The 13,781-nt window shown below is 39.3% G+C and overlaps 1 long non-coding RNA gene across 1 annotated transcript; it reads right to left on the bottom strand.

The window, feature by feature from the left end:
* Nucleotides 1-126: 126 nt before the first annotated feature.
* On the bottom strand, nucleotides 127-1,304 carry LOC143746320 (uncharacterized). The gene is made up of 3 exons (XR_013206489.1): nucleotides 1,150-1,304; nucleotides 421-520; nucleotides 127-235 (listed from the first exon to the last, which is right to left on the bottom strand). It is a non-coding gene; the product is annotated as an uncharacterized LOC143746320 (long non-coding RNA).
* Nucleotides 1,305-13,781: the final 12,477 nt, after the last annotated feature.

The raw sequence follows: 13,781 nt of genomic DNA, 5'->3' as shown, positions 1-13,781 counted from the left end.
TAATTAAAACAGCACATTTTAAATAGTGCAATAAACCAGTAGCCAACACAGATTTCAAATTCCAAAAGCACATTCCAAGAGTCAACACCAAAAACAACTCAGAAAATTTACAATACAAAGGTTCACACTTTGCGACCTCCACCTCCAGCTCTCCCGGGAGCATGTTTAAGTGTCTCAGCCATAGCAGCCCTGATTTCAACTTCTGTGGCAGTTTTACTCCACTTCATTACTGCGGCTGAAAAAAAGAAAATATATTAGATGGTGCATGAATAAACCACATCTTGCATCATTAAGGCTCCTACACATAGTATTTACATTTAATCAATTGACAATTGCATGGCTTTGCATACCTTCCCAAAAGAAATACAATTGGTAAGCTAAATTAGATATACAGTATATGAACATGAAAAATGCAGTTACCTTTTACACAGAGTAAAACATTGTATCCTGGAAGGCTTTTTTCTCACTGCTACCCCGCCCCTTCATGTTGAAAGATGCGATTAGGCTGTTGGTGAAAAGCCTGAGAATACATGCACAAAATCATAGGGTGAGGTCCACGCCTACATTCTACAAATATTCCTTTATGCTTGCATTATTTCTAATGAAACATCTCTTTCCGCATTTTTGCTTTTCTATGTGCTAAGAGGAGGGCAAACAGAGCAGGCAATGAGTAAAAATGTAACTGCATAATTACATTCTATATTCTGAGCATGTGACAGTTGTTTAATACCTGCCCATCACTTTATGGATCGTTCCTCCCTCCCACCTTTGAGAGCTGCGACACCTGTACATGACACATGAAAAGCCACTCAATACATAATAAATAAACCCATGGTATTGGTAATATACTGATTGTTGCCAGATTGAGCTTAAATGGGAACTGGTCATGTTGACTCATCCATACCTGTTGAGTCCATGCAAAGTATTACTGGACAGTACTATACCTCTAATACAAAGGCATGAAAATACGCCTATACGAAAATGTGAGCACTGTCTGTCCCTCAATTACACATTATATAAAGCTGTGCATGTTAACAGATGCACGAGAAAAGCATATTTTTGTACAATATAGATTGTTTAGACTTTTTGGAGACTAGGGGGGCCTAGTCTAATTGACATTGTTTAGTCCAATTTCTGTATAAATCATACCCTTTGTTCCCAGAGGTTGCGGTCCTGTAGACGTGCCTCTTTTTGAGCAAACTCTAAGGTTTCTAGCCTAGCAACATGGACAGCAGAATTCAGGGGCTCATAGTGCCTCCCGACTCTTTATCTCATCTAGAAGTTCAACTAGCTTTCCAAGCACTGACTTCTGGTATTCCCTTTGAAGTAAATACATAAAAACAAAGTCAAGTATTTTATAAATCTTACTTTATGATTATTAAAGAATGATACAATAATACATATTGTCCATGGACATAATAGCTTAAGACATGGGGAATAAGCTTCTGCTATAAATAAAAACATGACATTACTGTCTGAAGATGCAGGACTCTCTAATGGCTCTCTAATCTCTAATGGTTGTCTAATGGCAGTGTTAGCCAGTTCTTGGGGTGCAGGTAACTGAGCAGCATCGCATTTTGTCCTGTGGTTGTTAAAAGAAATTCCAAAACCAGAAGCAAACACCAACTTAAAAGACAGAAAAACTCATATAAGTTTGATGACTGAATTATACCACTGGACCACCCCAGCTAACTATATTTTACTCACTCCTATGTGAGAGCTCTCTATATCTCTATTGTAATAATAATTAAGTAATATTTGTGGTTCTTGAAACAGATCAGTTTAATTCTCATATTTTGATAGAAATTTCACAAATATATTAAGTGAATTTAAAAAATAAATAATTGGTTATTCAAATACTAAATTCTTCTAGTGATTTTTAAAATATATGTAACTACATTTTAGACAAACTATTTTGGTATGTTCGACTCAAACTATAAAGTAAATGATTTCATTTTGATTTTAAGTTAATAAAGTTGGTTATTGCTAAGATATTTTCTAAGCCACTGAATTTATAGAGTGCACTGTAGAAAAAATGAAAACACATATCAATCTGCACTTTGTCGCGATGGATAGCCACCTAAAATGTATAGCTACAGTAGGCCTATACGTTTACAATAAAAAAAAGTCAGGTTTGTGTTGAAATAAGGTAAACGTCTATAATGTTACACTTATTTTGCCATCATAGCTAATTATTTTGTCATAGCTATTTACCTTACACAGCTGCTTACGACCATAGACTGTAACAAAATATGGACGTAGTGTCCATGACGTCACCCGTAGGTTTCTGAAGAGCGTTTTTGAAGCCTAAAGTGGGCGGAGTCGGCCGTCGCAATCTTGGAAGTGGGTCACCGTGTGTCACTCGCGGATAAACAAAAAAGGGCAAAAAAACGGGACAAGGGTGGAGTTGAGGTGCCAGGATGCTGAAACTACACCCGCTTAGCTCGATGTGATCGAGTTTGCTCAGGAGCTAAAGTGACAGCTGACTTGAAGAAGTAACGTTAGGCCTAAAGCCAATAGTTAAAGTTCATGTTTTTGCCCTTTGAAATACTATAATAGTTAAAAGACATAACTAAACATGAGACTATGTGAATTGTGATGCATTATTATTCTCATGCAGTAACTTACAATATTTGCTCTGTGCGTGTGTGTAACAGTAGGCTTGTTTGAGATTAGCAAAATCTGCGCAGAACCGATCACCGGTGATCAGCGCGTAATGCATGCCGGTTAGAAATGTGTCCGAGTGCGGTCCGCCTTGCTCTGATGTCATGCTGACGTGTGTCAAAAAGCTCTCGCGAGTGCAAGGCGCACGTGTCGGATTCTGCAGTCGCGCGCAGTTGCTCTCCACCGACTGCGCTGATCAAAAGCATGATGGGAAACGACTTGCTATTGACACATCTTAATGTTAATTGGTTTAAACAACCGTGATGTATTGTTCTCTTTTAAAATGTTTGATTTTAAAACTCGGATATCATGCTTTATGTGTATATGTTATGTGTGAATATTCCCAAACTCTCGGACAGTGTGATCTCTATGGGTTATGCATTGTCATTTTATTATATATATAAAAAAAATATATATCCTATGTCTGTATTAAAGAAATAATGATTGATGAACACACAAAACATTTGGAATGGAATTAAATACCAAGTACTTTGGGTGTCTTGTTCATTATATTTATTTTCATATAAAAGCAACAAAACTTAAATTACATCTAGTTTATAAGCAACACTGTGCACGAGCGTGAATCCCGCGATATCCATCATTGATCTCGCAGGTGTCAGATCCACTGCGAGAAGCGAGAACTGTCCGGCTTGCCCAGGGGCGATTCCAGGATTTTATAAATGGGGGGGCACAGGGGGGACCAAGAACCAGTCGGGGGGGGCCAATCAGAAAATTCAACTGAAAATTAATACTTTAGAAAATATTAAGCATGATTTCCAAAATTGCAATGCCCTGTGCCCTAATATAGATGGTATTACATTTTTGTATTTTGCATGGATTGGACAACACAGTTCTGTTCCAATGAAAAAAAAAAAAAAAAAAAAAAATCACACAGACATTAATTAGTAATTTAACATGCTTTATTTTCAACACAAAAATGTGTGTGTGTGTGTGTGTGTGTGTGTGTGTGTGTAAACATTCTCAGCATGAAATGCGTCCTTTCCTGTGGGTTAACTGCACCATCTCAGAACAGCTGTATTCTGCGGTTTTTGTGCTGGCTACCAAATAATCGAATAAACTCATCCATATCCAGGGACTTGGCTCTCCGTGACTCTACACTGAGCACTCCCAGGTCACTCAGTCGCTCATCAGACATGGTTGTTCGTAGGTGGTTCTTGATCAGTTTCAGGGTGGAAAAACTCCGTTCACAAGAAGCAGTGCTTACAGGTATTGCGATGGCAATTTTGCATAACCGAAAAAGTTCATGGAACACCTCTTTGAAAGGTTCCAGAAACACTGTGAACTCCAATATGCTGGTGAGGCTTTGCATACCTTCTTTCCTTTTCCTCTCCAAAATCCTTTTGGCTTGGTGCAGCTCATGCTTCAAATCATCCAAGTCTGACTCGTAGATCTCTGCGAATGAAAAAAGAGGTGACTCTTGTAGAAAGCTGTTGCTGTTAGGATGGAGTGCTTGAACACCTCTCATTATGTTGCAGTTGGGCTTGGAGAAACGTTTCGGTAATTCCCCAATAACAGAGTCAAGGATTGGATAGAAGATGTTCTTTCTAAAACCATCTTTGTCATCTTGGTCACTTCTATGCGCGCCAACAGTGGATGTCACTACAGATCCTTCTAGTCTAGAGCTGGTCTTACGTTGCCTTTTTTCCACATTTTCAATGCTGATATTACACTTTTGAGCTGTATTTAAGATGTCTCTCCATAGCTCATCACAAAATGATTCTTCTCTGTAATTCTTAAATGTGTCCTGAAGTGCTTCAATAAGCTCAACAGCTCTCGCTAGGTCTAGTGACGGTGACTGAAGCATATCAGATAGAAGCTTGGTGTCACCCAGCACTTTGCAGAATGTCGTTAGAAGCCCAATGAAAGGCAAGTCAATTTGGGCAAGAAGACCCCGTGCCTCCACAGACCGGTCCCCACTTCTCTCTTCAGCAATATCTTCAAGGACACACAGCACTGCAGGTAACCGGTTCATCATATTACGGCAGGCAAAGTACCTGCATGCCCATCTTGTGTCGCTAAGCTTCTGAAGCTCTCTAGGCTGACCTCCATACATTTCTTTCTGAATTTCAAGCCATTTGTGGTGAATGTATGAGCCTGACATGAAGACATATAGTTTTTCTAGTAAAGAAAAGAAACATGATGCCTCAGGTACTGACTTGACAGTATCAACTAAAACTAAGTTCAGGCAATGTGCATTGCAATGCACATAGAACGCATGTTTTGCCACTGCCTTTATGCGTGCAGAAACACCTGTATGTTTTCCACTCATTACAGATGCTCCATCATATCCCTGGCCTACAAGATTGCTTCTGTAATCCAATCCATATCTCTCTAGACAATTGATGATCTTCTCTGTCAACCCTTCAGCATTTAAGCTATCAGCTTTTTGAAAATGTAAAAAACTCTCATGTACTGCACCCTTATAATAATATCTCAGGACCAGAGAAATTTGTTCTTTTTTTTTCATGTCCTTAGTTTCATCAACTAGAACACTGAATGCCTCATTTTCTTTGACTTCTTGGATGATATTTTGTCGAACCATCTCAGCCAAACACTCCAGGATTTCTTTTTGTGTGGTATTACTTGTGTACTTAGCATTTCCGCTGGACAGTTTTTTCTTCACTATTGGGTCACGTTTTGCTATTTGCTCCAATATGGCCAGAAAGTTCCCCCTATTCTCAGACTCCTCTGACTCACGATGGCCTCTTTGGGGAATATTTTGTGTAGCAGTAAGCAGGAGAACATCTGCCACAGTTTTTATATAGTCCCGATTCTCTTTTACTCTTTTTTGGTAGTCTTTATTAATTGATTTCAACAAAGATGTGTTGCTCTCAGCTCCCCTTTTGTAGTCAGACCATGCCAACATTGCATTTACATGGTGCTCTGATTTGGAATGCATTGCAAAACCACCGTCCTTATATAATGCTTTTTTCCAGTTTGCAAAACCAGAGCTTGAAGTGAAGGCAGATTGAGGGACAGAAGGGAGTGAAAAATGTCTGCATACAAAACAATGGGCCGAGTTCTGACTTTGTGAATATTCTATCCATGGATATTCTTTATACCATGTAGAATTAAATGCCCTACTTTTTTTTCCTTGCGGTGTTCTAGGAAACATCGCTAAGTTAGGCTGCACAGGACCAACCGCTCTGGATTGTGAAATATCTAAATAAATAGACATATTAATTGAGCAAAGATTAGTCCCTGTCATTTCAACATCAACAATGTTCATACTAGTAAAATGGCCAAAAACACTGGAAGATGACATTTGTCAATATACCTTGAGGTCCAAGAGGAACAGCAAATTCTGATCCAGATAGGACTGGTTGGTGCTCTCTGTCACTATCACCTCTGGAATATGAACCACTTCTGGTGCGAAGCCTGATAAAGGACTGGTCTTCTTCTCCCTCAGAGGTTTGGGAGCTTTCATCACCATGTAGATCTAAAACATAAATCAAATACCATGTTAAATATTTATCTATGAAGTGGTATCATGTGAACTGGCTGCAAAGGTGCAAAAAATAAGAAAATGCATAAAATGTTCATGTTCTAACTTTCACCTGTTGCTGCAGATAGGTGGCTGCTGACGTAGCCCTCACTGGTCCTCTCAGGCTAGCTAATTTGTTGGCCCTGCCTGGTGGAATCCTGGCTCTGACCTGCACTGGACTGCACTGCATCTGACTGTCCCTGACATGGTTTCTTCTTAAAGAAACCTTGGATGTCCTGTAGCTGTGTCTGACTCTGTCCTCTTTTCATTCTTAACTTTTTTTTTTTACACTAAATTCTGCCTTAAAATAAACAAAAAAACATTTAAGGAATAGTTCACTTTAAAAAAAAAATTCATCATTTACTCATCCTAAAGTTATTTCAAACCTGTATGAGTTTTTCTTTTGCTGAACACAAAAGAAAATATTTTGAAAAATGTTCAAATGTGTGCATTGCTGCTGAATAACACTGACAAAGTCAATTCTATTCAGTAGTTTGCCACAGTTACGTTAGCTAATCTACTAGCTAACCTACATGCAATAGCTTGGCCAGTCACACACATGAAAGTATCAGACTACTAACATACGATGCGATATTTCAAAATATTTAACTTAATACATAGCTTGGTCAGTCACACACGAAAGTATCAGACTAAATACTAACATACGATGCGATATTTCAGAATATATAATTGAGTGTGTACATACCGTTAAACACTGACGTGTCGTCGTGGTGTCTCTTTCCTCGTGTTTTAAAAACGTGCATCTGTGCTTCCCCTCAACGCGCTTCGCGCGAGTCTCAAATCAGGCAATGATTGACAGCGCTCTGGTCCAATGGCGGTGGGCATTTTCAGGTTGACAGTAAATCTAACCCAATGAGATTGGGGGGGCACCCGGGGGGGCCAATCATATTCCAGGGGGGGCCGGTGCCCCCCCGTGCCCCCCCTCTAGACACGCCCCTGGGCTTGCCTGCGCTTTTTTCACTCCTGTCACTGCAGCCGCCTACTCTCGACTGCATTTCAGGCGAGGCAAGGCGCATCTCAAACAAGCCTAGTGATTCAAGCGCATACATGTTAGTCAGCGCGTCACCGCACGTCAAGTTCGTAGAGAGCTTTATTCAGTCCATTTTAAATTCTGATAGATATTACCTAAGAACTTCAAAATGCACTAGAAATCCGCGCTCATTTAAGGGACGAAGAGAAAGCACTGACACCTGCAGGATTTAATCTGACGGTACTTTTTATTGAACACTAAAAAGTTAAACAAGCATATTATAGACTATCTGTTCCGTAAGATCAACGGTACAGCAGAACGAGTGTGGCCTCTATATCTTAGACGTTTTTAAATCTGAACTCGAAAAAGCAACGAAATTGTCAGACATCCATGAGTGCATGTTCACAGAGGAAAACAACTGAAAAAACAGCACTGGCTGTTCTCTCGATACTCGACAACGACGCAATCCAACGCATGGGCGAAGGTATAAGGTGTGTATTAAATTGTATGAAATACTGACGGAAAAAGTACAAACACTGCAGAGATGGCAAGTTCAGCAGCTGGAATCAGCTGAGGTGACATGATGGATAACAGAGAGCAGACAAACGGCTAGTGACAGCAGCGGCAATCCTCCTGTCACTCAAGTGGCCACACCCTTGATTATGCAGAATTTTAAGGCTTAATATAATTTAAACGGATGAGTTCTAAAAAAATTCACCCCCCTCAGAGTTGTCATGAAGGTCAAAATTAGCTGTATAGACCAAAACAACTTAAGACACCAGGCTGTAAACATATTTTTTTCTGCGGTAAAGTTGGGGATTTTAACATGGGGGAGATACAGATTTGACTCACTTTTGCTGCCAGCCTCAAGCGGCCATGCGATGAATTGCAGTTTAATTCACTTCCGTGTTGGTTTCAAGAGAGAGACAGGTGCTGCGTCCCAATTCGACTACCTATACTACGCCCTAAATGTACTCTTTTTGTGAAGAAAAAGTACATACTTTTGAGTGTGTAGCTAAAGAGTAGGCAAGCTTTGGGACATACTATCACGTCATCTCTAATGGACAGCTCTGTCGCGTGCTCTGTCGCGTAGGGGTGGTGATGGCGCAGTGGATAAGACACATACCTTTGGTGTGAGAGACCCGGGTTCGAATCCGCTGTGAGACACCAATGTGTCCCTGAGCAAGACACTTAACCCCTAACTGCTCCAGAGGCGTTCGACCTCTGACATACATAGCAATTGTAAGCCGCTTTGGATAAAAGCGTCAGCTAAATGAATAAATGTAAATGTGCTGCGTGCATCCTGTCACATGATGTCACCGTAAACTGCCCTGTCAATCATCTCATCACAGTTAAAATCCTCAATTCAATCTAATTTGATTTCCTACTGTTTCGGAGAGCGTTCATCTGCCAGTCGTGGGTCTTTCATGTGGATACTCTCGTGTTTGCAATTTGAATATAATGATGCATTTAAAAGGTAATGGCTAAACGTATCTTTACAAAAGTTCACAATGCTGCAGATGCAATATAATGTGGACAACACTGAACACATTAATTTTCGTCAGGTTAGATACTGATAATTAATCACCCAAACCAATTTATCTAAACCTCTCTACATAACCGCGGGACTCGCGCGTCCTCCATGTCTGTAGTTTTTTTTTAACACTTTTCACTCGTGTTTGTAGTTCTAACCGAATCCTCGTCCAACGCGCGATGGGTTGTGGGCAATATCCGCCGTTAGAGTGTGCATCGATCTGCACTTCGGATTCTGACCGGAAATAGTAGACCATCCGGGTATCTTTGAAACACTCATTTCAACATACTACGATTTGGGACGTACTAATTATATTTTCGAATACTATTTAGGACGGATAGTATGCGAATTGGGACGCAGCAAGGGAGGTTGCCGCTTGCTTACGACTATAGACTGTATAAAAATACGGAGGTAGTGTCCGTGACGTTGTTTTCTGAAGAGCGTTTTTGAAGCCTAAAGTCGGCGGAGTCGGCCGTCGCCATCTTGGAAGCGCGTCACTCACGGATAAATGAAAATGGGCAAAAAGGCAGGACGTGGGTGGAGTTGAGGATGCTGATACTACGCCCGCCTAGCTCGACGTGATCGAGTTTGCTCAGCAGGCTAAAAGGAGCTAATGCGGTACTTGCCTCGCGCTAAAGTGACAGCTGACTTGAAGAAGTAACGTTAGGCCTAAAGCCAATAGTTAAAGTTAATGTTTTTGCCCTTTGAAATACTATAATAGTTAAAAGACATAACTAACCGTGAGACTGTGTATTGTGATGCAGTATTACTCTCATGCAGTAATTTACAATATTTGCTCTGAGCGTGTGTGTGACAGTGATTCATGCGCATACATGTCAGCGCGGCACCGCACGTCAAGTTCGTAGAGAGCTTTTTTCAGTCCATTTTAAATTCTGATAGATATTACCTAAAGTTCAAGTAAATGCACTAGAAATCCAAGCTCATTTAAGGGAAGGAGAGAAAGCACTGACACCTGAAGGATTTAATCTGAGGGTACTTTTTATTGAACACTAAAAAGTGAAATAAGCATATAGTCTATCTGTTCCGTAAGATCAACGCAGAACGAGTGTGGCCTCTATATCTTAGACGTTTTTAAATCTGAACTCCAAAAAGCAACAAAACTGTCAGACATCCGTGAGTGCATGTTCACAGAGGAAAACAACTGAAGAACAGCGCTGGTCTTTCGATACAACGACGGAATCCAACGGCGTGGGCGAAGGTATAAGGTTTCAATTTTTTTTTATATAACAGAATATATAAAACTCTTTCAATTTATTTGAGATAATAATGCACATGGTTTTGTTAGTTTGTTTTCTCCGTTGTTTTAGCATGTAGACTATAACAGTTATCCTAGCTGTCTTAGATTATCAGTTGAAAACAGATGATCAGTTGAAAACACGTAGTCAAACAGTTCAGCCGAAACTATAGGCTAGCCTACTTAGTTGAAATCACGTCGTAAACCAGTCCAAGGCGGACCGACTTATTTTCAACCATATTTCAACGTTGAAAGACAGTAATTGTTTACTGGGAAAAGATCGTAATATTATTATAAAACCTGCGGATAAATGAGGGGTGATCTTAGTTCAAGATACAGTAACCAACACGAAAGTATCTCACAATTAGCCTATATAATACAAGATTTTATAAGAAGCTTCCCAATGATCCCACTAATAGGCCTACTTATCGATCTGAGATACTGGCCTTTTTAACTAAAACACTAGTTTGGATATCTCAATCGGAGTTTATTTTTTTGTATTGTCAACACCCAATTACACCTGTTTTTTACACTCTTCCTAAAATCTGTAAGAGGCTATTTGATCCTAATCCTCCTGACTAATTCCCTCTTATCTCCCTCAGAATGTTGATTTTTTTTATTTAAAGCATTTGTTCATTCGTTACCAGCTTCGGGATTCTACTGATTTCATCAATACGATTTCTGAGTTGCATTTTCTTATTATTAACTTTGGATATTAAGTAACATTTCACATGAGAAAGGGCTTAGTGCCCTTAGACATTACCTTTCGTTACGCGGTGATGTCAGTCCACCTTCAGAGTTTGTTATTGAGATGGCTTATCTTTTATAATTATTTCAGTTTTGACAAAGATTTTTTTTTCTTTAGACTAGTGGTACGGCAATGACCTCGATTTTTCCCCCAACTATGCCAACTTATTTATGTGTTGTTGTTTCTTTTAGCCGAGTCATGTATTGAATGCAGAAAACAATCCTTTCTATTCACGTACATTTATGGTAGGCTATAGGCTACCATAGCTATAGGTAGCCTACATTGACGATATCTTCTGTATTTTTTTGGGAGATCATGATGAGGCTCAAGCATTTGTTACTTTTTTAAATAACTTGGTTGGCGACTGGTCAATTACCTTGTAATTCAACTCTTTTAGAAGAATGAAGGCAATTTGATTACAACTTTGTTTACGAAATAGACTGATGGCAACACACTTTTGCTCGCTACCAGTTTTCATCTGACTGTTTAAAAAAAAGGACTGCCTAAGAGTCAGTTCTAAAGATTATGGAGAATTTTGTATTCTGATTCAGATTTTATTGAAAAATCGAATATCATGAAAAATACATTTAGATAGGGGTTACCCTTCAGAATGGGGTGATGAAGCATTTAATACACAATCTCAAAAGACACGTTATGAGTTGCTAAAAAAGAAGACAAAAAAAGTAAAAAAGCATTCTTTTGAAATAAGTCCTATTAAATAAAATCGCAATTTTTAAAAAGTAGCCGACTGGCATTTGTTGTCTTCTGATCCGGAGTTGAGCAAAATTGTTAAGCATCCTCCGTTGATTGTTTATAAACGGGCTAGGAATGTAAAATATTGCCTTGTAGGCCTACATGCTCGTTTTCAGTATCAGCCCGTGTCCGTCTCAGAGTTTAGACTGCTCTGTCACCAGGGTTTCCTAAACATACGTTCATTTATTTGTGGCGGCCCGCCACAATATCAACGCTGACCGCCACACATTGATTTTCGATTTTTGTTTTTAACTAAGCCTATTTAAAATTGTATTTGATTGCAGAGCGCCGTAGCGCATTCGCGCAGCACTACCTCTCGCTCGTCCCTCTCTCCCTCACCCGTACCTCTCGCGCTCTCTCTCCCTCAAGCCTGGTTTATATATGGCGGCAAATCAATGCCAATAATAACCGAGCGCACAACTGATGTTGGCGCGCGCGGTAAATGACTTTCGCGAGAGAATAACAGATCTACACGCGAGGAAACGGGAACTCGCGAGCTCATTCATACTCTGCGCGCGCTCATGACATCTCCTCTGCACGCAATACAAGCCTTCGCGCGCACGCATGATCATTCCACACGCTCTCGCGCGCACGCATGATCATTCCACACGCTCTCGCGCTTGATCTGCTTGTCGCTACTCGATCCGTACCGGAAACACGATCTGTACTGCGCATGTGCGAGAACGAAGTTTTTCTGCCACTTCCTGTCATCATCAATGTTTTTACGACATCGTCACTGTCACTACTCGATCCGTTTACTGTCACAATTTGTACTGTACTGTGCTGCATGTGCGAAAAAAACATGGATTCTTTTGCATTTTACGTGAAAGTTCAAGAATTTCTCTTAAAAGGAGAAATGCCTGGCAATCACGCAGAGCGTCGGAAAGTGAAATCTATCAAAATTCATATGTATTTTTACATTTTGTATTTATAACACTATCTAAAATATCTAAAAGAAATTGGAGAAAAATGTGAATGCAAAGTCATATTTGCTGTAGCCTAGTTCACCACTACATTACCACTATACCCCCAACAGCTATTTACGTTTATCCAACCAAAATTAAATTGGATCTGAGAACCTCAGAATGTAAAAAGTAAAAATTGTCCATTAAATAGTTGTAAATATAACAAGGGCTTTGAATAAAAGATAAATTAATTGTTTATATCAATAAGAAAGAGTTGTTGTGTAAGCTTTTTGTTTTCATCCTGTGTATTACTATTATGTCATTTTTGAGTGGTTTATTATATTTTCTGGTTCTGGCAGCATGAATGCCTTTTATTTTTTTAAGATAGGCTATGTTATGTTCAGATGGGTTGTAATCATTTATGCTGTGTGCTTGCCTCATACTTTTTCTTATTAAGTTGTTCTCACAACACATGCAGACAAAACCGCACTGTTTTTGAAGATGTCTTTAACACATTTCTGGCTTTATCACATGCTTGAACCTTACTAACTGAACAAATGTTACTGCAGGAAGTGGAGAAAAAAAAAGAATGTTTTACACAAAACTCTTAGTGACTTCAAGCACATGCAGACACCCAAAACTCTTAGTGACTTGCATGCAGACACCCAACTTTACACATTCATTTATAGATTTAACACTTAGTCCTGACCCTGGAGGATCATGTTCTGCAGAGTAAAGCTTGTTCTCATACACAGATATGGCCTATTGATGAATGAAATTCATGCATGTATTTGTCATTTAAACTGATGCAAACAGGGAAAGAGAGTAGAAAAGACTTATTATCCTGTCGCCCCCTCTAGTGGACAGCATTAAATATTACGGCCTTCATTGCTCAGATTACGCAAATCAATGGGATTTTTTGGGAAAGTAAGTCTGACCAGTTAGAAAAGATATAAGCGAGTCTAACCAGTCTGAAGGTATGAGCCAAGTTTGGTGAAGCATTAAAGTTCTAGGCGGAGTCAATTTCTCACAACAATAATAATAATAAATACTAATAATGTTTAAATATATGCTGGCTTTCTCAAGCCAACATAATAAAGAAGACTCCTGAGGCACATCGACCAATTCAGTATGTAATACAATTGCATTAGTTTTATAATAAAACTAATAACATTTTAAAGGTATGTCGTGCTTTTAAACCGACATGATTTTAATTAATCCCAAACCCTGCTAATTTCGTCAGTATATTAATGTACGTTCACTGATTCTAGCGTATCTCTTTTCTGTCTCTTTCTTTTCATGGTAATGAGGCAAATACAATGTAGCTTACAAAAAGTTAGATGATTAAGATCACTATATAATGTTGTAATAGCTACTTTGCTGGATTTAAGATGGGTTTAATAATTTGCTGGGTTTAATATTGTTC

This window comes from Siphateles boraxobius, unplaced genomic scaffold (genome assembly GCF_051911475.1).
Source record: "Siphateles boraxobius isolate OS27281-9 unplaced genomic scaffold, OSU_SipBor_1 22, whole genome shotgun sequence".
Lineage (NCBI taxonomy): Eukaryota > Metazoa > Chordata > Actinopteri > Cypriniformes > Leuciscidae > Siphateles > Siphateles boraxobius.
The sequence above is the reverse complement of the archived record's forward strand: the minus strand, read 5'-3'. Positions and strand labels throughout refer to the sequence as shown.